Source organism: Canis aureus, chromosome 3, assembly GCF_053574225.1.
Source record: "Canis aureus isolate CA01 chromosome 3, VMU_Caureus_v.1.0, whole genome shotgun sequence".
NCBI classification, from domain to species: domain Eukaryota; kingdom Metazoa; phylum Chordata; class Mammalia; order Carnivora; family Canidae; genus Canis; species Canis aureus.
In genome coordinates this window covers 27,205,347-27,229,852 of record NC_135613.1, presented here as the reverse complement: position 1 = coordinate 27,229,852, position 24,506 = coordinate 27,205,347, and the positions used below count along the sequence as shown (strand labels likewise).

Below are 24,506 nucleotides of genomic sequence, written 5' to 3'. Positions count from 1 at the left end.
CCCCCTTTGTTAAATGGTCTGTAAGCTCCCCAAATTTAACTGCTTCTTCAGGTCTTCATTTCTTTTCTATGAAGGCATCTGCCCCCATGAAAATTAAAGTATTATGTTGAATAAAATTTGTATGCCTATTTCCTGCTAATCTGGCTTCTGTCACCCTAGTTCACAGACCCGAGGCATAGAACCTAAGAGGGAAGAGGACGGTTATTTCATCCCCTACAATATTTTCTAATTAGATTCATTAAGATGGGTAGTTCTATAATTTAATCTCATCCATAAGATTTTATTATATGATAAATAATTTGGGGAAAGAAACATCCAATTTATTATTGTTGCGTGGAACCATTTGTAAATTCTTTCTAGATGTATCTGTATCCTTCCCCAGAACCCTAAGAATATCCATTTCTGGAATGTGGAGACAAAGACGTAAGAGCTCCTGACTACAGAGCTTTACAATCTAATACAAAAGAAATGTGAATGCTTTTCTTCCTTGGAAGGTTTTCTTCCCATGTGTCAGGTGATTCACTGCCTGGCCACTCTCACTGGCTATGCGGATTGGTCATCGTTTGCTGATAGGAGCCAAGCCTTTATTCCGGATCCTAGGTAGGAGAAGATACGAAAGTATGAGAAGGAAGTGGCTTCACACTTCCTCAGGATGAGGTGGGGATGAACCAGAGCCTGGGAAATAGACAGTTAGCTCAGCAGTAAGCCAGGGAGGGTCTGCACCTTGGTCATCACCCTCACCTTTGTCATCCTCCTCCTCTTCCTCTTCCTCCTGACTGTTGTAGTCATGGTACCTGCCTGTATTCGCCATGCCAAGCAGCAAGCACATACTTCGGATGCATCACCTCACAGCCATGGATGATCAGAACCCCTCTGGGGATTCTGTTCCCATCCCAGACGCCAAGATAACAGTCCCAGGGAAGGGAAACAAGCCGTGTGCATCCTTCTGGATAAGAGCAGCAGCAAATGCAAACTGATTATCAAGCCCAGAGAGAAGACGAAGCCGTTCAGGACAAGTTGTTGGCTTCCCCAGTAGGACAAAGAGTTCCCTAAGGTAGTGTCTTCATTCACTTGATAAAAATCGGAGCACCTACACTGTGCAGGAACCATGCCTGGTGCTGGGGTTTGGGGGCTGAATGGGGCAGAGGTGGTCCTGACCTCAGGCTTCCGTTTCTAAATGCATCCAGCCTTACAATCCAGTAGGAAGGAGGAAGCAAGCAGTCGATCCCTCTAAATCCAGGACAAGAGCAAAGAAAGCAGGAGTCTGGGACATGGAACAGAGAAGAAAGCCTAGCTGCTGGCTGGGCCTCGGGGAAGGTATGAGCAGGTGCGATGTGGCACCTGGGCCTTTCTCGCAGAGAGCAGGGCCGGGTCACATGGGCTCATAGAACAATAGGATAGTTCAAGGAGTCAAAACCCGAGGCAAATCGGGCTGGGGTGGGAAAGCCCCATAGAGGCCCAGGGAGAAACCATATCTTCCGGAGAAGCCAGGAAATTGTCTGGGAGAGAGGGATGAGTCACCGGGGTGGGGTACTCCCAGCGAAGGGGAGTGGCAGGGCCCACTGGACCTGACATGGCCATGGGAGATATGTGGTCTTCCCTGGAAGACCCCAGCCCCCTACCCAGCTGCTGCATTGGCCACCTAGCAGCACCCTCAGGAGACTGGGGTCCCTGGCCCAGCCCCGAAGGAGATAGTGGAAAGGCTTCCCAGCCTCTTCCTGCTGATGTGAAATAGTTGAAAGAGAAAATAAGAGAGATGAATGATCGGCTATTTGAATTTTGACTCCCTGGATCTTGCATGTCTTAAGACACCAGGATACAGAGGCTCTTAGCTGGAAGCGGAATGCATGGGCCAGAGACAGAATGTGTTTGCCCAAGGACTGGCTGCATACTGAACACACTGTAAGCTGGATGTTGCAGAGGAGGGAGGAAAAGCCCCCAAGACTCAGTGATCTGGGTTGCTGTGGAGGACAGTGGGGTGATGGAAAAAGAATAGGAGGCCAGGAAGTACCCAGTGATTCACCGAGGGAACAGTTAGGACGGGCAGAAGTGTACTTGTGGCCCGGAAGCAGGATCTCAGAGAATGAAGTAGGCAGTGCTCCCTCCAAAACGGAGACATCTGGTTGCAAGTCTGAGGGACGTGAGATGATGTCCCTGCTTCCTCCTTCCTACTGGATTGTAAGGCTGGATGCATTTAGAAACGGAAAGGTAAAGATGAGAGGACAAAAAAAAAAAAAAAGATGAGAGGACAGAAGTTGGTGTCATCACAGCATACAGTAGGCCACCTGGACCCAGGAGAAATTCCATCCCCTCTCTGAGGGAACTCCACAAATGGGCAGAGAGCAATGTAAAAGTGAGACGTCCACTGGAAGCCTCTTAACAAAAATCAGATTCTTTCACCTACACCCCTCCCCTTCACCCAAGTTTACGGAGCGTCAGTTCTTGGCCAGGCACTGGGATAGATGCTGAGGACACAGTGGTAAAGGAGACAGATGTCATAGTCCCTGCCCTTCCAAACCTGGCCTTCCAATGGCAGTAAGCAAGCAAAAGCCAGAACCAAAACCAAACAAGTTCACAGCCTAAGAAATACTATAACTGTAAGTTGATCTAACTGAGAGGGGCCTAAGGGGGGAAGGGTAATCAGAGGAAACCTCCTGCAGGGTGAAATCCACCCTGAGACCTAAAGGAAGAGAAGAAGCTAGCTAAGCAAAGGAGAGAGGACACAGCAGGTGCAAAGGTCCTGGGGCAGAGGACAATTAGAGCTACTCAAAGAGTGGAAAGAACACAGTAGGAGTGGTATGGGATGAACTTGGTGATAAGGGCAGAGGCTTTGAGGGTGTTCAACGGGGATGGTGTGATCTACTTCATGTTTTAAGAAGGCCATTTTTGCTACTATGTGTAAACTAGATGGTGAAGCTTCTGACAAATTCTTGATTTATTAACAATTTCCTGCCTTAGAAGATCTACTCCCAGGAACGACCGCCATATAGGGGAACTGTTAGCCAAATCAACATAATAGAAATCTGGAAGTAGCCAACTATGTGATTTTAGGGTTTGCACTATCCTAGAAAGATAACACAGAGTTAGCGTATATTTTGATTATCAGCATGGAAGATCTCAAATCTCTGGTTGAAAAGTCTTGTGATTCTAAGAATTGCATCTCAAAAGGGAAGGTCAGTTCAGAGTACTTCCAACTGTGTCATTACAAACGACTTTCTTTCCAAAGAGGGGGAAATGGACATAATGGTGGACATGGTTCTGAGGGAAGCTGAGATGTTTAAAGAACAGGTAGCTAAAAAGAAAACGAAGGTTAACTACCCACAGGCAAATACAAGATAGGGACCTCTGAGAATAATCTCAGGAATGCACAGCACATGGAAAGGGAAATGGAAAATGATTAGGGCAGGACACCTGGGGCGCACAGCAGACAAAGGCACAGCGCTGCCTGGAGCCAGGGGAAGCCGCGAGATTCCTCCTTCCCACATCCTTTAGGGAGGAAACCTGCGGGACAAGAGGCCAGGACTCTGAGCACAGGACTCCTGCTTGCTTTGCAATCTGCAGCACCCCCTGCATGGCTGGCCCAGGTAGGTGCTTGTTAATATTTGCTGAGTGAATGGTGACCCAGGTGGTGCTGCTGTGATAAAGATAGGCAAACTCTCCAGGCTAGGGGACCCGTAGACTGTCTGTCCCTGAGGAGGACTGTGCCCTCTTCTTTGGCTTTCCATCAGTGATTTCAGCTGCCTTACTGGGAGCCTTAGTGGGAACAGACTTCACTTGCCTGGACAGAAGTGTCAGGGGACGAGACTCTCTCCTCCCTTGGAGCTGGGCCATGGATCTGAGACCTGATCGGATGCTCTCGGATGGCACATGTGGAAGCCGGAGCTGTGGAGAGATTGAATCTGCAGGGATCCTACAGGCAACAACATCGTTCCCCTATAGTAAGAGGCTTGCAGGGCATGGGCCTGTCCCCTGTAGCCAGCATCCCTGCCCTATGCCTGCCTGGTTTGTCTTTCTTCCATTCAAACTTTTAATGTCGACGTGAGTGCAGATCCACAATTATAGTGATCATAGAGAGGTTCTGCATACTCTTCCCCAGCTCTGGTTACACCTCATGTGACCATGGGACCCAGAAAATGAGCCTGCACAATGTGTGCAGCATCCTGGCTCTTTTATCTGGTTCCGAGCCTTCCAACTGGTTACTGCCCTATGCAATACCATTTCAAAACTGTCTTTCTGTCTAAATTAGCCAGTCAGTTCTACTATTTCAAACTGAGAATCTGTCCTGGTGAAAGGTAAATAGAACAGTATAAGTCGAGACGTCGCAGCCTGTGGGGGAAGGGAAAGAAGGCTCCCGTGTGTGCCCCCGGGGGTGCTTGATGGGGCTAAGAAGACCAGGAGCTGAAAAAAGAAGCTGATGAGGGACATGTCTGGACTTTATTCTGTGAGCAGTGGGAGCTGTCAAGGGGTTTCCAAGTTGGGGATGACAAGAGCAAGGAGGCCTCTGGCTGCAGAGTGGGGGTGGGATGGTTGGGAGCCATGCAGCTGGGAATTAGGAATAAATCGTCCAGAGAAGTAAATGAGCAGGAGCAGCGGGAGGAGGTGACAATTTAGGAATCATTCAGAGGTAGACCTGGCAGGTCTGGGATCTTGTTGGGAGGTGGGGGAGAAAGAGGACAAGGAGGAGAAGGTAGAGGAAGAGAAGGAGGGGGAGGCAGGGGAAGAGGAGGAAGGAGGAGAAGGGGAAAGAGGAGGGGGAGAAAGAGGAAGCTCATCAGAAGATGACAAGGCTTTGAGTCACTGCCCCAGCCCGCATTGGCCCTCAGTGCAGAATAAGTGGGTTGCAGGCGGCAGGAAATGAAAGCAGCCCCCGCAGAGACTGGGCACCCGGTTCTCGGCAGCACCACTCTGGTTTGAGGGACTGTGGTGTGGTCTGGGGCTGGCTCACGAAGTGCTGTTCTTTCCCTCCCACATGAGTGCACAGCTTTACTTTGGATGAACACCTCCCCTGGCTTGATGTGTGAGTCCCTGGAGCCAGGGCTTGGTGGGTCTGTTGAGGTTTACTGGGACTGGTAATAAGGCCCTTCCCCATCAAGTTTATCTTTTCTAATATTTCTTTTTTTTTCCTAATATTTCTAAGAACTTCTGTGCCAGATGCTTTTCTAAGTGCCATACTTTTTATCCTCCATTTAATGTTCACTGTTCCAGGGGTTAGGCACCAGCATGGTACACTTGGGACAAGGAGTAAGCAGGTGGAGACTAAAGCATCATTTTTGTCCCTGAACAAAGAGAATATCCCAGAACATGACCTGGCCTTGCTGGTTTCCTAACCAAGTGGACCTGACAATTCTTCCCTAAGTTAGGAAGCTGTAGGCACCAAGGAGCAGGGCATGGCTGGCATGGAAAGGGGCTCAGTCCAGTCTCCCAAACACACTAGTCAGGGAAACTGACTCTCTTGGTGAGAGGGTGAGTGGGGCAGAGAGATGTCTCCCCAACCAGGAACAAAGAATGGAGTGATGTTTTTATGGGGAAGTTAGGAATGGTGCTTGGCTGGCAGGGTGCGGAAGGAGGGCGTCCCAACCTCAGAAGCTACAAAGGCAACTGGGTGTGAGGTCTGAGGGTTGAACAAAACCTTCAGAGTGGTAAGGGCAGAAAATCTGGTACAAAAATACAAGTTATTAGGGAGGCAACAAGGCTTGGCTTGACTCTGGATATGGTGGTGATGGTGTCCCCCGGGATCATGGGACTGTTCACTGAAACCTAGCTTACACAGGGAGAAACAGATTGAGGAGAGACATAATGAGGTGGGTTTTGAGTAGTTAGAACTGCTTAGGCCCATGGGCCAGCAGGGGAAAGACAGGCAGGAAATGTATGCTTGAATCATCAGCATGTTCACTCTGCAAATATTTATCAAGCACCTAATGTATGCCAAGAGCTTTCCTGGGTATTGGGAATGACATGGGAGAAAGATAACTGACCAGATTCCTGCCTACATGGAATTTAGAATCTAATTGTGGGGACAGGCATACAACAAAAATATATGAGTAAATACTCACAACAAATTTCTTGTTATATGACAAATTATTCTAGGTGTTATGAGAAAGCACCAGAGAGCTCAGGGAAGCAGGAAACAACATTGCTGAGAAGAGGGAACCCAGATAGCTTATGCAAAGGCCCTGTGGTAGAAAGATGTTGGTTTTCCCAGGGAGCCAAAATAGGGCCAGAGCGTAGACAGTTGTGATTACAGAGTAGACTTAGAGAATGAAGGTGAAGAGTCCGGGATGGTGGCTCATATTTTTATCTTATTTTAGGTCCCATGGGAAGTCATCAAAGAGTTTTTCAAGTTTTTTGCCCAGTGTGAGAGGAGGTTCCTATAACCACTCAAATGAGAAATTCTTTCACTAGAGTGATGGCAGGGGAGGTAGAGAGTGGGAGGGATCTGAGAAGCTGTGGAGATACAAGCAGTAAGCCTTGGTGATTAATTGGAATTGAAGAGAGGAGGGAAAAGGAAGAAAGCAGCAGATGTCCCAGGTTTGCATTGAGCAGCTGGCAAAGGGGCTGCTGCTCACTGAGAGAGGGTCTGGGTGGGAGCACGTGGAGTGTAAGGTGGTGGGACATCCAAGGGAGGGGCCAAAGAGCTGACTGAAGATGTGGGTCTGGCGTGGGGACCAGGTGTCAGGGCCACAGGTATGAATCTGGAAAACATTAGCTGACTGAAGATGTTTAAAGTCATGGGTGTGAGTGAGACAGAAGAACCTTTAAAATGATCTGGGAAGAATGGCCAGGACTCAGCCCTGGAGACCCCAGTTTTGAAGACCGAGGGGTCTTCAGTAAAGGAGCTGGAGTGGTAGTTGAAACAATGAGTCAGTTAGGGTTAAGATTTTTTTAGGCGAAGGATTTGGGGGTCCCAGAGAAAAGAAAAGAATGCTTCCAAATATTTGAGGAGTGACCACATGTTAGAGTGTAGACTCATTTTGTCTTCACTTGCAATATGGTCATTGGCTTAACATAAGGAAAAATGGCCCAAATCCAGAGCTATAAATAGCTAAAAGGATCTAGAGGGAATTCATCTTCAGATGGACACTTGGAGGAGATAATCTTCCAACTCTGAATTCCGTCATTCTGGTTTATGTCTGAAACAAGGGAAAAAGAAGAATTTGCTTTGTTGCAACCTTAGCCTTCTAACAAAAACACCAGAAACTAGATCCAGTCACCAGGTACATATTTATGGAGCTCCTACTGCATGCTGGGCCCTGGGACTCGGTGGCCCTCCCGGAGTCTGAGGATGGACACCTTAGGTTCCCTGGGATGTGCCTATATCCCTCCTGCCTGGCAAGTGCAAGTCAGGGCTCACCCTCCACATCTCCCTGCTGGTCACTGGAGTGCAGCAAAACATCATTGTTGGAAAGAGAAAAGACTCAGTTTAATAACACATGAGGTCAAGAGGTGAAACAGATGGTCTCCAGCATTTAGAAAATTATTAGAAAGTTGAGTTCCACTTCCTCATCAAGTAAAAATTCCCTTTCATCAGAAGACAAATAATCCCATATTTTCACCACTGATATCACCCACGGAGGTGAGGGTGGTTCGATGTGGTGTTTCAGTGCAGAGGAATTTAGGGTACAGAGCTTCATTCAGCCCTCCCAGACAGTTCCTAGAAGCCACGTGTCTATGCCCAAGGAGGCAGCAGAAACGAAGCCAAAAGTTTATGATGCAATTAATAGTTATGCTGTTTGTGTTTTTCTTGAAAGGTCTCACTCCCATTCTTTCAGTAAGCCTTTCCCCCCTTGAAAAATGCCACATGTTCATTATTAGCCTTTGTTAATTCCTTTATCAAATATTTATAGAAGGTGCTGGATAAATGAGGAGGAGCAGGGGCGATCCAGAGGAGAGGAGGGAGGTGGTGGAGAGTGTCGGCAGGTTCTCTGAGTGCAAAGAACAGAAATTCATCCAGCAAGATTGATGAGCGAGGGAGGCTGGGGGAAAGAAGGGAAAACTCCTAGAAGGGAAGGAGAAGGAGAGGGTGTAAAGAAGGGACAGGGCTGGGGGTGGGGGGGGTGGGGGGGTGGGGGGGGGGAGGATCCCTGGGTGGCTCAGCAATTTGGTGCTGCCTTCGGCCCAGGGTGTGATCCTGGGGACCCGGGATCAAGTCCCACATCGGGCTCCCTGCAGGGAGCCTGCTTCTCCCTCTGCCTGTGTCTCTGCCTCTCTCTCTCTGTGTCTCTCATTAATAAATAAATAAAATATTAAAAAAAAAAAAGAAGGGAAGGGGATGGGCAGGAGTGAGAGGAGAGGGGGTGGGGCGGGCAGCAAAGGGGACAGGTTGTCCAAAGAACAACTGCTAAGGGGCATTCCCTTCAGGGCACCACCTATGAAATAAATCTGCTCCAACTGTTTTGTTGTTGTTGAAAATTCAAATGCCAGACTGTCAGAGGTCAAATTCCAGAGGGGAGAGTCTGATTGGCTGGAATTTTGCCACAACCTTTGGGAAGGTGGGGCATGTTGTTTGACACCATATTGGGGGGAGGGGACAGGTAATTCCTCCAAGGAAAATCAGTTGCAGTCTGGTGAGGGAAACATGAAGAACTGGCAGAGGAAGTGCTATCTACCTTTAACAGGGAGGAAGCTGAGCCTTGCAGAGATGGTGGAGACTGTGTCCAGCAGACAGAGCAGTACATCCAAAGCCATGAATTGAGAAAGGACCAGAACTGAGGAAGGGGCAGCTTGTAGCCCCCCTATAGTTGCAGGAATTGCCATGGGGAGGGAGAGGCAGGTGGAGTGGTGGTTGGGTTTTCTCTAAGTTGAGATGCCATAAAAATATCCTAAAAGAGAAAGTAAGGTGATCTGGCATTCATTTTAAAAGATCACCTGGCTAGAAGGTAGAGAGTACGTGAGAGTGTGCTCAATCAAGTAAGCCCTCTCTGTGCCGTTGGTTTAGCACAGGGTTGTGGTTGAGAATGGAGCATGGACCGTGTAGGGGAAGAAAAGCTTCCTCAACCTTCTTCGGTTCATGAGTGGAGTGTGCAAATTAAACTGACAAAGGACAGCTTAATAGGAGAAAAAGCATACAGATTTTGTTTTTAATTTTATGTACACAAGGGTTTCACAGAAAAGTGAAAACCCAAAGAAGTGGTTAGACTTGGGGGCTTATGTACCATTTTAACAAAAGGCATTATATTGTGGGAAAGAGCCAAGAGAAAGATGAGGGGGCTTCTTCTAGGAAGCAGTAAATTGTGGGAGGTAAATATATGGGGGAACCAATGGCAGAGAGTTATTTAGTAAGGTTTGCTTATGCAGAGTTGCCTTAGTACCATCTCCACCTCTGCCGTTAGGGTTGCTTCCCCAATCCTGGTACAAGAGAAGCCTAGGACATCTTCACAAGGGGAATTTATGCCCTGTGTTCAGGCAGATAGCTGGAGAGCAGAGAGCCCTTCCTGTGGTAGCTTTTTCTCAGTTACCTTCACTCCAAAATAATCGTTCTGCCAAAGTAGCATAGTTTAGGGTGGCATATTCTGATCCCCTTCAAAGGCACAGGACCAAGATCAGTCAAGGGGTGGGGCTGGGAAGTCAATTTTTACAAGAAGGACAAAATGAATGTCACGGAGGCAGGACACGCGGAGCAGGAGTCAGCGTCAAGAAGAGTAAGCAGAGACCATGGAGCCAAGTCTAAGACCCAGGGTGTCCTTGAAAATGGGGAGGAGCCCACAGGTACCAGGCACCCAAGTAGGCAGGACAAGGACGAGGAAGGAGCAGGAGACACTGTGAGTCTAGATAAACAACAAGGTCCAAAGTCTGCAGTGGCTGAGACAGGCCAAGAGGAACGGAGGAGTTCTTGCACCAGGAGGCACCAGGAGGCAAGCTGTCTGCCCTCTGGGTCCCTGGCCTGACTTCTTGTCAGGGAGAGGAGATGTAAAGATCCACGTGTTGGGGAGGGTCTTGACTGAGGCAAGTACTGTCTTCCTGAGTTCCCTTTAGTGAAGAGCAGGGTGATTCAGGGAAAGGGACTTGGGGGCTAGACAATGAGATTCACAACTAGGAACTTTTCCTGCTGATCCTGTTGATGTACCTGCACAGATGCACAGAGGTTTGTTCATTAAGGCATTATGTACAACAGCCAGCAAACAGACTAATAAACAAACAAGGAAATAGCCTAAAGGTACATGAGTAGAAAATTGATTAAACAACCATGGGCATCCATACAGTTGAATAATGGTGCACCATTAAAAAGAATGAAGTAGGTCCATATGTGTTGACATAAAGTAATGTCTAAAATGCTTTATTTGAAAAAAAATCCAATTACAGAACAGGAGTACAGTGTGATATCTGTGTGTAAGAACAGGGGTATACAAATATGTGCTAATATGCATATTGAAAATCTGTAGAAGGAAAGACAGAATGTTAACGGTGGGCTTTTTTGTTATTTTAATATTGTAATATTTTGGAAAAAAGACTATAATTTTATGTGAAAATTAAATAAAGTAATTCTAATTTAGTTTACAATAGATGGTGACATGTGACAAGCATGTTTAGTGTCCGTATAGAAAATTAATGTAAACTTAAGATAGTTATAAAAGTTTCATGATGGAAAGCAATTTTTCAGTAAGAATTAATCAATAGGGACACCTGGGTGGCTCAGTTAAGTGTCCATCTTTGGCTCAGGTCATGATCCCAGAGTCCTAGGATTGAGCCTCACATCAGGCTCCCTGCTCAGTGGGGAGCCTGCTTCTCCCTCTCCCCTTACTCCTCCCCCATGATCATACTCTTTCTGTCAAATAAATAAAATCTTTTTTTTTTTTTAAAAAGCATCAGTAATGTTAAGGAAGTTTTTGCCTATTATTTCATTTTTTATTCATGAATATAAATATGTTTTCTGATCAAAATGTTAGTATCCAAATAGCACTTGGATTATTTTTTTATATTTTTTTTACTTAAATTCAATTTGCCAACATAGAGTATAACACCCAGTGCTCATCCCATCAAGTGCCCTTCTCAGTGCCCATCACCCAGTTACCCCATCCCCCCACCTATCTCCCCTTCCATTACCCTTTGTTTGTTTGTTTCCCAGAGTTAGAAGTCTCTCATGGATTGTCTCCCTCTCTAATTTTTCTCACTCTGCTTCCCCTCCTTTCCCTTATAATCCCTTTCACTATTTCTCATATTCCACGTATAGTGAAACCATACATGTTCATCATATGATGAGCAGTGGTTTTGTCTGAAAAGAAAGCCTGGGGCTAGGAAGGTGCATTTCTACTTTCCTCCTATTTGATTTCTCTTTCTGTGAGCATATCTTATTTCTATAAATATTAATAAATACTGTTTTTAAAACCAGAGTAAAGAAAGATCCATAACTCATTAGAAATAGAAGGGATCTTCCGTAACTCATTGGAGGACATTTGCCAAAAACCTACAGCAAATATCACACTTAGAGATTAAATGAGAAACCTTCCTTTAATGTCAGGCATGAGACAGCAATGCCCACTGTGTGTGCTTCCATCCAACCACACAAAGGATTTAGGTTCTAACCTGTGCATTAAGAACAGAAAAATTAATAAAAGGTGTAAGGTAGAAAGGAGAAAACAAAACTATCATAAGTCACAAATAATGTGATCATCTGCATAAAAATTCATGAAAATATTTGAACTAATACATTTTTTTTAAACTAAGAGTTTATCTTGGCTGCTGAATTTTAGGCTGATATTTAAAACCCAAGTGTATTCTTATATACTGGCAACAGTACAATTTTAAACTACAATTTATAAGAGCAAGAAAAATTTTATAACCAAGGAATAAGTATAACAAAATATGTGTATGATTTCTATAAAGAAAATTGTAAAACTACAATTATAAAATTTACAACATAAATTACACAATTTACAAAATTGTTTAAAATGTATGTATTGAAACACATTAGGGATGCCTGAGTGACTCAGTAGTTGAGTGTCTGCCTTTGGCTCAGGCTCAGGGTGTGATCTTGGAGTCCTGGGATTGAGTCCTGCATCGGGACCCCTGCATGGAGCCTGCTTCTCCCTCTCCCTGTGTCTCTACCTCTCTGTGTGTCTCTCATGAATAAATAAATAAAATCTTAAAAAAAAAAAAGAAACACATTAAAAAGGAGGAGAGCTATATACCATCTTCATGGATAGAGATACTCAATATCTCATAAAGATGTAAGTAAAATCCATATAAATATATCAATTCAATGCAATACCAGTCAAAGCCCCAAAAGGAATTTTGAGGAAATTGACAAGCTTATCTTGGAGTTTAGATGCAAAAGCAAACAAGACTATTTAAGATTTAAGACTATTTAAGACTATTTTGAAGGAAGAGGGCAAGGTGAGAGGATGTGGGCCTTGCCCTTCTAAATATTAGGACTTATTATAAACTTACAGGAATTGGGGATCCCTGGGTGGCGCAGCGGTTTGGCGCCTGCCTTTGGCCCAGGGCGCGATCCTGGAGACCCGGGATCGAATCCCACATCGGGCTCCCGGTGCATGGAGCCTGCTTCTCCCTCTGCCTGTGTCTCTGCCTCTCTCTCTCTCACTGTGTGCCTATCATAAATAAATTTAAAAAATTAAAAAAAAAATTTAAACTTACAGGAATTGACTACCTATCATAAAAAAAAAGGCGGGGGGGATCCCTGGGTGGCGCAGTGGTTTAGCGCCTGCCTTTGGCCCAGGGCGTGATCCTGGAGACCCAGGATCAAATCCCATGTTGGGCTCCGGGTGCATGGAGCCTGCTTCTCCCTCTGCCTGTGTCTCTGCCTCTCTCTCTCTCTCACTGTGTGCCTATCATAAAAAAAAAAAAAGGAATTGAGACGTGGTATTCGGACAACAATAGACCAACAGACTAAAGGAACAGAGCCCAAAACTAAACCTATAGATATACAGATATTCTTTATGTGATAGATGTGGCACTGTTGTGATAGGATTTAACACATGCTCCCTCCAAATATGGCACCTTAGTATACTGAATAATCTAAATGGAAGGAATGTGAGAAATGATCTCCTTCCCTTGAAGTAGATCATAGACCCTCAGAGGACAGATGCCCTCTCTACACCCAGAGAAAAGGAGCATCCTTATCTCCAAAGAGAATGCCAAGAGAAATCTGAATGAATAGATCTTGCTAAATTTCCCGCGGTATACTCCTCTTGACTCCTACACCATTGTTCTATCACATTTTCCCATGACTTTTCACTCTTCATTAAACCCAGTATAAAAACACTCACATTTAACTATTCTTCAGGTCTCCATTTCCTTGTGAAAGCTCCTGGGTCATGCAGAATTTTTTTTTTTAAGATTTTATTTATTCAGAGAGTGGAGGGAGAGGGAGAAGCAGACTCCCCACTGAGCTGGGAGCCCAATGCAGGGTTCCATCCCAGGCCCCTGGGACTGTGACCCAAGCCAAAGGCCACCCAGGTGCCCAGAAGAACTTATGTTAAGTAAATTTGTATGCTTTTTGTTAACCTATCTTTGGCACAGAGCCCCCACCAAGAACCTAGAAAGGTAGAAGGAAAAATATGTTTTTGCTCCCCACAACAGATAAGTGGTAAAAGACTGGAGTGGTAATTGGTGCTGAAGATCAGGTTGCGTTTCTAGAAAAAAATTAATTTACTTCACACCAGACACAAAAGTACATTCCAGGGGAATTAAGCATGAAAAGCAAAAATTGAAAAAAAATAAAGGAAAGTTAGGAGAATACTAACAAAAGATTTCTTAACCAAGACTCAGAAAGTACAAATCATAGATAATAAGGCAGACAATTCATTAAAATTAGAAACTTCTAAAAAAAAAAAAAAATTAGAAACTTCTGTCCACCAAACATCAAGAACACCAGAAACAAAAGGACAATACAAGACACAGAGTGGGAAAAGATATAGGTAGAGTTTTTAAACAACAAATGATTCACATTTAGGATTTATTAAGAACCCCTACAAGGAATTAAATAAAAGGGGACACAAAAGAGAAATAGGTGAAAGCTATGAACCGAAAATTCACTGCATGTTTTTCCTATGCTTTTCAGTATGCATGAAATATTTCATGATTTACAAAACCAAAGCTCTAGTGTCAAGTTTCCCAGTCTGGCTATATCATTTTGGACAAGTCACGTCCCCATCTCTGTGCCTCCTCTCTCCTTTGTAAAATTGAGGGTTGCATTGGAGGACCTGTCATGTCCCTTCTAGCCCTAAAATTCCATAACTTGTCAGTCCATAAATGGATAAAGTGGTGTGTCCATACAACGGACTATTATTTGGCAATAAAAGGAATGAAACACTGCCGCCTGCCACAGTGGGGATGCACCTGAAAACAGTATGCAAAATGAAATTAGCTAGACACAAAGGGCCACATATTGTAGGATTCCATTCATACAAAATGTGCAGAATAAGCAAATCCATGGAGACAGACAAAAGGCAGATTCTTGGTTGCAAGAGGCTGGCAGGAAGGGGAGACCTGGAGGGGATGGTGGCTAATTGGTGCAGGTTTCTCATTGGGGTGACAAAAATGTTCTAAAATTGATTGTGAAGATAATTGCACAAGTCTGTGAATACACTCAAAGCCGTAGAGTTGTGAACTTCAAGGGCATAAACTGTATGGCTTGTGAGTTGTATCTCACTAAAACTCTGAAAAAATGAAAGTTTCCATTTCCCAAAAAGAAAAAATTTTCAGTGACCCTGTGTTCATCCTGTGACTATTCACTCTGCAGTGGCAGTGAGCCCCTTCCTGGCGTTCTAGTTAATACAGATTCCCTGGCTCAGTTAGCTCTTTAAGAGAGTTGGGGACAGCCTATTAGTAAAAGTGGGTGTTGGTGACTAACTTCTGCCTCTCCTGAGACACATCACATGGATTTGGATGTCATGGACAGGAAAAGGATCGTGGTGTGGCAGGCAATCTGATAAAGGGAGCTGGGAAGGGGAAGGTCCTATTAGTCAAAGTGCATGAAAGCATTCCTCTACAACTGAAGGTAGAGAAAATAAAATCCTGACTCTGGTGGCTGTCACTGCCACCAAAAAAAAAAAAAAAAAAGAGAGAGAGAGAGAGAGAAAACAAATGAAAATATGAGTAGCAAGTGGGATGCTGAGATGTTTCATGATCAAGCTATAGTCCTAGAATGAAAATACAGTAGCTTCAGTTGTTTCCAGCTGTAAAAGTGATTTGATGCCGGATATCAATTTTATGGTCTTTCCCAGGGTGTAATAACTGGAAAGTGCTCGAGGAAAATCTCTGTCCGAAATCTAGCAGCACTCCACATGGGTCCTCCTGCCTGTACGAGTGAGAGCTGATGGGGAGCTTAGCAAATAATTACATTATTTCTGCAGTAAAGCCCGATACGTCCCTAATAAAAGTTAATGATTATGTGCAGATTTTCAGACATTCAGAGTCTAGACTGAAGACACTAAAAGGAATATTTGTACGTTCACTCTTCAGCATTCCAGGTGAGTAGGACTTTAAGGTGACTTCAGCGCCAGCCTCAAGCCGGCAGTCTGTTTGTTCCCTTCGGTCATCTGCATGGTCCCACTTAGGAAAGCCCCGTTAGGACCCTCGGAGTAGATCAAGGATGTATTTTATGTTCTGAAACATTAGAAAGCCACAGCATTAAAACATAAATACAAAGGCAGAACACTTTAAAATGAGAAAAAAACATCCTTTCTTGATAGGGTTGGAAGCTTCATCTCTTTCCCTAGACACGGTAAATAGATCCTTCTCTCTTCCTTCCCCAGTGGGAAGAGCAGGAAATGGGCAGAGAGGGGTGGGCAGGGAGTAGTGATACTCTGACATAGCTGTAGGATTTCAGAATTGGGAAAGAGCCTCAGGAGCCCTCATGGCCAACTTTTTATCTCACGGAAGAGGAAACCAAAGCTCAGGAAAGTCAGATGACTTGCCTAAGGTCATTGGCCTCAGGCCCCTGGGGAGTTAATGTATCAGGGTGGATTGATGACTTTATGCATTTAAAAGAATGAACTCCCTAGTTAGAAGATCACTCTGATACCTCATTTATTCATCCAACGAGCATTTACTGAGCACCTGCTCTGTGCCAGGCTTGGGCCTGTAATGACAGCTTGTCTCCTGCAGCTGCCCTCTTGTGGCAAAGTAGGGAGGTGGGTGAGCAGGTGAGTCCGCAGGATACCTACTAGGACTGCTGGGACTGGGACTAAGGGATTTGGGAAGGCTCCTCTGAGAAGAGGACGTCTGATCTGAGACCTGGAAGACACGGGAGTAGCCATGAGAAATGAAGAGGCTGTGCTTGCACTGGGAAGAGAAGCCAGGGCAAGGGGCGGAGGCTAGCGAGCGAGGCTTGTTTGGAACAGAGCCAGGTGGCAGCAGGACTAGATATTGGACAGGAGGCCACAGGGGGTTATAAGAGAAGGAGGGACAGATGAGCAGAATGGGTGGTGGAGGGGAGAGGGCCAGAGGGGAGGTGACCAGGAGATGGGGAGGAGGCTTCTCAGGTCTCCAGGTGAGTCACTCATGGTCATGGTGGAGGTGGAGAGCAGGGCATGAATTCAGGTCTCATTGTGGGAACTAGTTAGAGCCACTTTGTCCAGGTGGTCTCTGGGCTCTGCTGACAGTGCATCGACTGCGTCTCTCTCCACCTATCACCTGTCTGTGTGCCCTCCCTGCTCTGTCAAGCCCTCCTGGCCAAGACCCATAAGAGGGCATGTGCTTGACATCAAGACCAGACCACATCAAAAAAACAAATATTTTACTGAAATTCTCTTATGTGAGTGCTGCATTCCAGTATTTTCCATTTTGCTCTATTTTGTTTTTGAAAATGCAGGTTGCAATGCACTGAATTGGTATAATGGCCTGCTACTGGAGGAAAGTACTGCCCTGGAGATGAGGCCATCTGAAGTCCTCCTCTTCACCCCACCCCACCCTGGCCTTCCCCAACCATCAGGTTGCAAAGGACTTGTAGGGCTTATGTTCCTCATGTCTAAATATTAAAACATTATACATCAATTAACTATGATAAATAAAATAAAGCATGTAGACCCACCCTAGACTTCTGTGGGGCCAGGAAATGTACGTGGAGCCCCTGGCCCCTGGCCCTTGGCCCACACGTCTGTGCACCCCGCCTTCGGCTCTGCTCACAACACCCAACCCGCACATCCAAGCTCTACTCCAGCCTCCCCTCTCACATCCTGTTGTCCCTACCTCAGACCTCTCACCTCCAGGGGCCTGGTCCACCATCAAAAGGGCAGGCCCTACAAGTTTGCTTGGGGCCATTGGGGCAGGGGATTCTCGGGTCCCAGAAAACCAAAGTATGACCTAGAAGTGAAGACTGAGCTCCTTGCTCTATGGGGAAGGGTTCAGTCGCTGGAGGACCAAAGTGGGGTCCTAGCAAGTAGGAGACCCCAGACAGGGCCCCGCCTGGGCTGGAGGTACAGCAGAGGTCATTGCTGAGGTACCACCATCATGCCTGCCTGCCTTCTCTGCAGGTGGGTGCTTTCTTTTATGATTTGGTTGGTGCAGACCCTTTCTTAAAGTTTAAATAACTTGGTTCATATCATTCAGAAGTAAAAGGCCAGTTCTGGTATCAAAGAGGAAGGCCAGGCACCTGGGAATGTCTCATGCATCCTTAGGGTGGTGATCAGTTCTTTACCAGAGGCCTGAAGAGTGTCCTTGGCTGGTGCCCATGTGGTCCACACACCACTCAAGAAGACCCACTGTTGAAGGGACACCTGTGGATTCTGAGGTTGTTGTTCCTGTCCCTTCTAGAAGACCATCCAGGCAATTAAAAATACAATTACAGAAGGCTTCTAAATTTATTTGCTCCACTGTTAAAAATAATGCATACTTTTATAAAAATGGGTGAAACATAAAAATATCAAGAAAAGCATAAAAATAAACCACAGTGCCACCTCTCACAGAAAACCACTATACACATTTTGATGCATCATTCTGGTCTTTTTTTCCATGTTTGTCTGTGTATCCATCTAAATACATGTTTTGGGGGGGGGATTTATGACCATATTGCATATGCTATTTCGCTTGAGGGCTTCCTTCTTCACTTAACTATACCATGAACGTTTGCACATATTAGATATTCTTCTAAGACTGGGTCATGAGCATGTTTACAGCTTTTGATAATCTTTTTCAAATTATACTCCAGAAAGACTGTAGCACTTTGTGCTCAAACTCAGTCTCCCTGAGGGCACGGGGGCTCTCGCGTGAGCCCCCAGCAGAAGCAGAGAGGTCAGGAGCACAGGCCCCTGCTTAGCTCTAAAGCCTGGTTCTGTACTTCACCCTGTGTGACCCTGGGATGGGTTACCAGATTTTCCAGCACAGGGGTTGGTCAGCTTTTTCTGTAAAGGGGCTGATGAGGACTGCCTTCATGGGCATTCATCCTGGGCAGTCACTGAGGGCCGTAGGCTTACAAGGGTGCATGTTTGGCTTAATGCTCTGCTGCCTCTGCTTTGAAAAGTCATAACAGTTTATAAACAAGCCAAATTTTCCCCAAATTTTCCCTTTGTGTTGGGCCCTGAACACAGTGAAGCTGTCCTGAACTGGAGGCAAATATTCTGAGCTTCGGGGGCTGCATGGTCTCTGCTGCTACCACTCTAGATTGCAGGTGTAGCGTGAAAGCAGCCAAGATGATACGTCATGAATGGGCATGGCTGTGCTCCAGTAAAACTCTACCTACGAATGCAGTCTGCAGGCTGGATCTGGCCACAGAGTTGCCAGTTGCCAACCCTGGGCTGCTGCCTCAGTTTCCCAATGGGGCAAATGGGAAGAATATTATTCATCTTATATGACTGTTCTGAGAACCAGTCACTGAGACAAATAAAGCACCTGAACAGTCAGCATTATAGTAAGTATTAGGCAGTGTGAGTTACTTTTACCTTTAAAAAGAATATTATTTTTTTTAATTGTGGGAAAAAATAATTTAAAAATTTTTTTTAAAATAGTGGCAAGTTAGACACAATAAAATTTATCATCTGTAAGTGAGCAGCTGAGTGGGATCAAGCACATTCACACTGTGGTGTACCCATCACCGCCGTCCCTCCCCACTGCTGTGGTTACCTTGCAAAACCAAAACTCTGTCCCCACCAAACACTGACTCCCTGTCCTCCCTCCCTGCCTCCTTCTGCCAGCCCCCACCCACCACCTTTCTACTTCACCTGTCTCCAGGAGTTTGACTCCTCAAGGTATCTCATGTAGGCAGAATCATCCAGTCAGTATATGTCCTTCTGTGACTGGCTCGTTTCACTGAGGAGAATGCCCTCAAGGTTCATCTTTGTTGTAGTGCGTGTCAGAATTTCTTTCCATTGTAAGACAGAATAATATTCCATCGTCTTAGCTCAGGCTACCTTAACAAGGTACCAGAGACTGGGTGATAAACAACAGGAATGCATTTGCCCTCAGTTCTGGAAGTTAAAAGTCCAACAATCAAGATGTCCGCATGGTCGATTTCTAGTGAGAATGCTTTTCTGGCTGGTAGGGGCCATCTTCCGCTTGTGCCCTCAGTGATGGGGACAGAGAGAGGGAGAGCAAGTGGTCTGGAGTCTCCTCTTACAGGGCACTGATCCCAACTCAGGGCCCCACCCTCATGGGCCCCACCCTCATGACCTCATCTAAACAGAATCACCTCCCAAAGGCCCCACCCCCAAATGCGCTTCCTGGCGGCTGGTATATCTTCTTGGCAGAAATGCCTGTTCAAGTCCTTTACCTGTTTCTGAGTTGGGTAGTTTGCTTTTTTGTTCTTGAGTCTTAGGAGTTCTGTATATATCCTGGATATTAATCCCTTATCAGATGTACAATTAACAAATCTCTTCTCCCATTCTGTGGGTTGCCTTTTTACTCTATTGATAGTGCAACTTTGATGCACCAAAGTTATCCATTTTAGTGAAGCCCATTTTTTCTATTTTTCTTCTAATACTTGTGCTTTTAACTTCATATCCAAAAATTGTTGCAAAACCCAGTGTAGTGAAGCTTTATTTCCTATTTTTCTTCCAAGAGGTTTATAGTTTTAGATCTTATGTTTAGATCTCTGATCCATTTTTTTTTAATTTTTATTTATTCATGATAGTCACAGAGAGAGAGAGAGAGAGGCAGAGACACAGGCAGAGGGAGAAGCAGGCTCCATGCACCGGGAGCCTGATGTGGGATTCGATCCCGGGTCTCCAGGATCGCGCCCTGGGCCAAAGGCAGACGCCAAACCGCTGCGCCACCCAGGGATCCCCTCTGATCCATTTTGAGTTAGCTTTTCATATCATGTTAGGTAAGAGTCCAACTTTGTTCTTTTGCATGTTAATGTCCAGTTTTTCCAGCACAGTTTTTTGTTTTATTTTTTGAGAGAGAGAGAGAGAGAGAGAGAGAGAACACAAGTAGGAGAGGGGCAGAGGGAAGAGGGAGAGAAAGAATCGTAAGGAGGCTCCACTCAGTGTGGAGCCTGACATAGGGCTCAATCTCATTACCTGAGATCGTGACCTGAGCCAAAATCAAGAGTTGGACACAACCAACTGAGCCACCCAGCCGCCCCTCCATTTGTTGAAAAGACTGTCCTTTCCCCCATGGAATGGTCTTGGCACCCTTGTTGAACATCATTTGGCCAGTTATATGAGGATTTACTTCTGTGACATCTATTTTATTCTGGTCTAGATTATTCCACTGGTCTAGAAGTCTTGTCTTTGTGGCAGTACCAACCTGTTTTGATTATTGTAGCTTTGCAGGAAGTTTTAAGATCAGGAAGTGTGAGACCTCTTACTTTATTCTTTTCCAACACCGTTCTGGCTATTTGGAGTCCCTTGCAATTCCACATGAATTTTAGGATGGATCTTCTATTTCTGCAAAAAGAATTGTTAGAATTTTGATAGTGATTGCACTGAGCCTGTAGACATGACAATTACTTTTTAAGGAGTTTGTAAATTATGGTATTGAAGTGATATTTTGTTGTTTTAACTTGTGTTTCTTTTATTGCTAATAAGGCTGATTAACTGTATCTCTCTCTCCCTCTCCCTCTCTCTCTCTCTTTTTTAGAGGAGGGAGAAGAGCTGAGGGAATGGGAGAGAAAGAATTTTAAGCAGGCTCCATGCCCAGTGTGGAGCCTGGTGAGGGGTTTGATCTCATGACCCTGAGATCATGACCTGAGCCAAAATCAAGAGTCAGACGCTGAACTGAACCATCCAGGCACCCCATATCTCTCCTTTTTGAGTTGCCTGCTTAACTTTTTGCCCACTTGTTCACTTAGAGTTTAGGGATCACATATATGAAGGATATAAGACTATCAACACTTCTTTTGCTACATAAAAAAATCACCAGTCATTGGGCACCTCTTTAGACAAGCAGCTGTGCTGGATGTTGGCCTACATGGTGTGGTGAGGAAAACCCCACAATCCCTGCCTTCAAGGGGCAGGAAGGGAGGCAGTCGTGACAGAATTATCTGAATATGTAATTATGAAATGGGATAGCCACGTAAAGGGGAGGGGATCTGATCTAGTCCAGGGCTCAGGAAGGTTCTTCTCAGGAAGTGATGCTGGAGCTGTGCTTTGAAGGTGGAGTGAGCAGGAAATAGGCACCTGCGGTGGGCGGGGCAGGGGCTGGAGAGACCTTAGCCCTGGCAAGCCCTGAGGCCCTGAGGAGCTGGGTGTGTCCAGAGACTGGAGGGGAGGTGTTTCCAGCTGGAATGTGAAGGATGACATTGAAGGGAAGTGGGGATGGACACAGAGACTAGAGTTCCAGATTAAGGCGAGGCAGTCAGACAGGCAGCAAGCAATTACTTATGTTGTGTTTCTAGACTCTTTGTCCACAGCTATGAATAAGACAGCTACCCAAGGCCTAGGTGCATAGCTCACGGTTCTTTAAGCTTTGCCATTTTCTTGGATGAATTCACCACCCATCATGGGGAAGTTTCCTTGATTGGCTCTTTCACCTGTCCATTTATTCCACAGATAGTCACCGAGCACCTATGATGTGCAGGCTAGTAAATAAGCTAATCTCAGATGCTGATGAGTTTTTGGAAGTGAACAAAGAGGGGAAAAGGTGGAGAGATGACCGGGCTCTGTGTTGGGAGCTAGCGTGGCAAGAACTCTGAGTAGCCACCTTGAGGGTGGCAGCAGGGGAGCGGTGTACGCCCCTGAAAGTGGAATAGACTCTTCATCGTCATCCTCAGGGCAGAGGGAAGTTGAAAATGGTTTTCAGTCAGGAAGTGGCTCCATCAGGTTTGTGGTTGGGAAAGGTCCCTCTGGCTTCTCTGGGGATGATGAAGCCAGGGCTGCTGAGAAGACCTCAGAGGTCACAGGAGGTCATTTCTGTGGTCCAGGTGGGATGAGGGCATCCTAAGGACTGGAGGCAGTGAACACTCAGCGAGGTAGGTGGATGGCTCCAAGGAATTCTAGAAGGATAATCCACAAGACCTGGCAAAGGATGGGTCAGGTCCGGGCAGGGGGGACCCAAGAGGTAGTCCCAGGTCCCATGAGTAGAACTGGAGAGTGCGCTATTTAATGAGAAACAGCCCAGAAGAGCCGTGCCCTGGGAAAAGACCTTGAGTTCAGTCACAGAGCACTGGGTGAGAGAGAGGAAAGTCATGAGGAGGGACCCTGGTTTCCAGCTTACACTACCTAGAAAGATGGTGCTGTTTTGTGGCAAACATCCTTCCTCACTTGTCATTGGCCTTTTACCTTTTGGGGGTATGGGGTTAATTCAGCTCACCGTGAAAGAGTGGCTCGCTTGTACATTTATTAATGTTGACGTGAGATATATCCAGATCATAGATTTTGGGGCCACGCTACACCCTTATGTTAAAAAAATAAAGTCCTCGGTGTGCTCTAAGCAATAATACAAGGCCATGCCTGGACACAGGGTCGAGCTCACCACTTCTTCTAGCAGCCAGAGAAACTGAGTTTGTTTCACGATCAACTCCCACGCCACCGTCTTCCTCAAATCCTTGAATCCCAGATGTGACTGAAAAGAACCTCGGACCGTGAGTTGCCGCTGCTCCCTGAAGGCCGAGCACCTGCTGAATCCTTAAACAATTACAAAAACAACAATTTCGCTGGTTCCCGGCTGTGAGCCACAAAAATTAATTACATCACCTGTAAAATTAGCCGGTGTTTTGCCTCCAAAGGTCAATGTTCAGGTCGAGAAATGGTTTAGTGCTTTCAAACACAGGGCTCAGCACATAAATATTTATCACAGGGACTCATTGTACACGGCGTGTTTACCTTATCAGGCAGTTACCTGGGGCAAAGAGTCCACTGTCTGCTTCCTGTCCCAATTTCTCTTGCCCAAGACCTTGGGCAATTGTTTATTTGACAGAGTGTTCTGTCCCATTCCCTTTCTTCTGGGAATAAAGGCGCAGCCTGCTAATCAAGCACATCACCTGGTCCACAAATACCTGGGGAGAGTTCTAGGTGTTTGCTTGAGAGATCCAACAACGGTTATGAAAGAGAAAACTTCTGTGACACCCACAGGAAGAGCAGCGAACATGCCTTTCTCCATCCCCGACTCCTGTTTTGTTTTGGTTAGTGTTTCGAAAGCTCTCCGAGGATTCTGGAATGCCCAAGATCTCGAGAGTGAAGGCCATGTAACAGACACGGGCGCACAGCGATCACAAACATGATTTGTGGCAAAAACACAGCCTTCTTTTTATTACTGTTTTCTATGTTTATGAAGCAGGAATGTTAGAGAAACATTGGCCAAGTTGGCTTGAATCTGGCCACATATTTGTTTTGGCCACTCTTAGCTTTTATTTCAAAAGTTCTCATACTCCCCAGCTCGGGCGATTGTTACATAAGAAAGCCCTGCTGGGCCCTGCGCCAAAAATTCAACTCAGCATTTTTCTGCCTCCCCATGGTGGTCTGGGGAATGGGTTTGTGAGCCTGTGGAACAGAAGTCTCAGGGTAAATTAAATGAGCTGATGTGCAAGGAGCCTCTCACAACATAGTGTTTTTCAGGTGTTGGTTTTCTTAGACCCCAATGTCTGGTTCTCACTAATCAATCATTACATCCCCTGCGTGGATTTATCAGAATCTCTTAGCCTTGTCTATCCGAGTAGCTACTAACTGTTAAAATTTCCTAGCAACTCTGCACTGTTAGATTTTTGCTGGGGTTTTTTTTTTTTGTAAGATTTTAGTTATTTTTTTAAAATAATGCTTGACTTCAAATGGTTTTTTTTAAAGACTTTATTTATTTGTTCATAGAGACAGAGACAGAGACAGAGAGAGAGAGGCAGAGACACAGGCAGAGGGAGAAGCAGGCACCATGCAAAGAGCCTGACATGGGACTTGATCCAGGGTCTCTAGGATCACGCCCGGGCTGCAGGCGGCGCTAAACCGCTGTGCCACCAGGGCTGCCCTAGATTTTAGTTATTTATTCATGAGAGAGAGAGGCAGAGACATAGGCAAAGGGAGAAGCAGGCTCCCTGCGGAGAGCCTGATTGCGGGACTCGATCCCAGGACCCAAGGATCATGACCTGAGCCAGAGGCAGATGCTCAACCGCTGAGCCACCCAGGTGCCCATTTCCAGTGTTTTGTGGAAATTCGTGGCTACATGCACTGTTAGGTTTTAATTTG

The 24,506-nt window shown here is 45.7% G+C and overlaps 2 long non-coding RNA genes across 18 annotated transcripts in view; one reads left to right on the top strand and one right to left on the bottom strand.

Moving 5' to 3' along the window:
• LOC144310420 (uncharacterized) overlaps positions 1-24,506 on the top strand; it is a 61,884-nt gene that overhangs the window by 3,280 nt on the left and 34,098 nt on the right. For 4 of the 13 annotated variants that reach the window (XR_013376139.1, XR_013376138.1, XR_013376144.1 and 1 more), the window contains exon 3: positions 786-3,584. This is a non-coding gene — a long non-coding RNA (uncharacterized LOC144310420). Of the gene's footprint in view, positions 1-785; positions 3,585-3,728; positions 4,690-15,355; positions 16,104-16,771; positions 18,957-24,506 lie in introns of those variants that run through there. The other 9 variants (XR_013376140.1, XR_013376146.1, XR_013376137.1 and 6 more) reach the window with 8 other exon arrangements.
• LOC144310417 (uncharacterized) lies at positions 260-23,074 on the bottom strand. 5 transcript variants are annotated; one of them, XR_013376124.1, is made up of 5 exons: positions 22,807-23,074; positions 19,116-20,780; positions 17,552-17,771; positions 3,779-7,130; positions 260-596 (listed from the first exon to the last, which is right to left on the bottom strand). It is a non-coding gene; the product is annotated as an uncharacterized LOC144310417 (long non-coding RNA). The 5 variants fall into 5 exon arrangements; XR_013376125.1 differs by having other exon boundaries at positions 17,552-17,708; XR_013376127.1 differs by having other exon boundaries at positions 3,779-3,882; positions 22,807-23,062.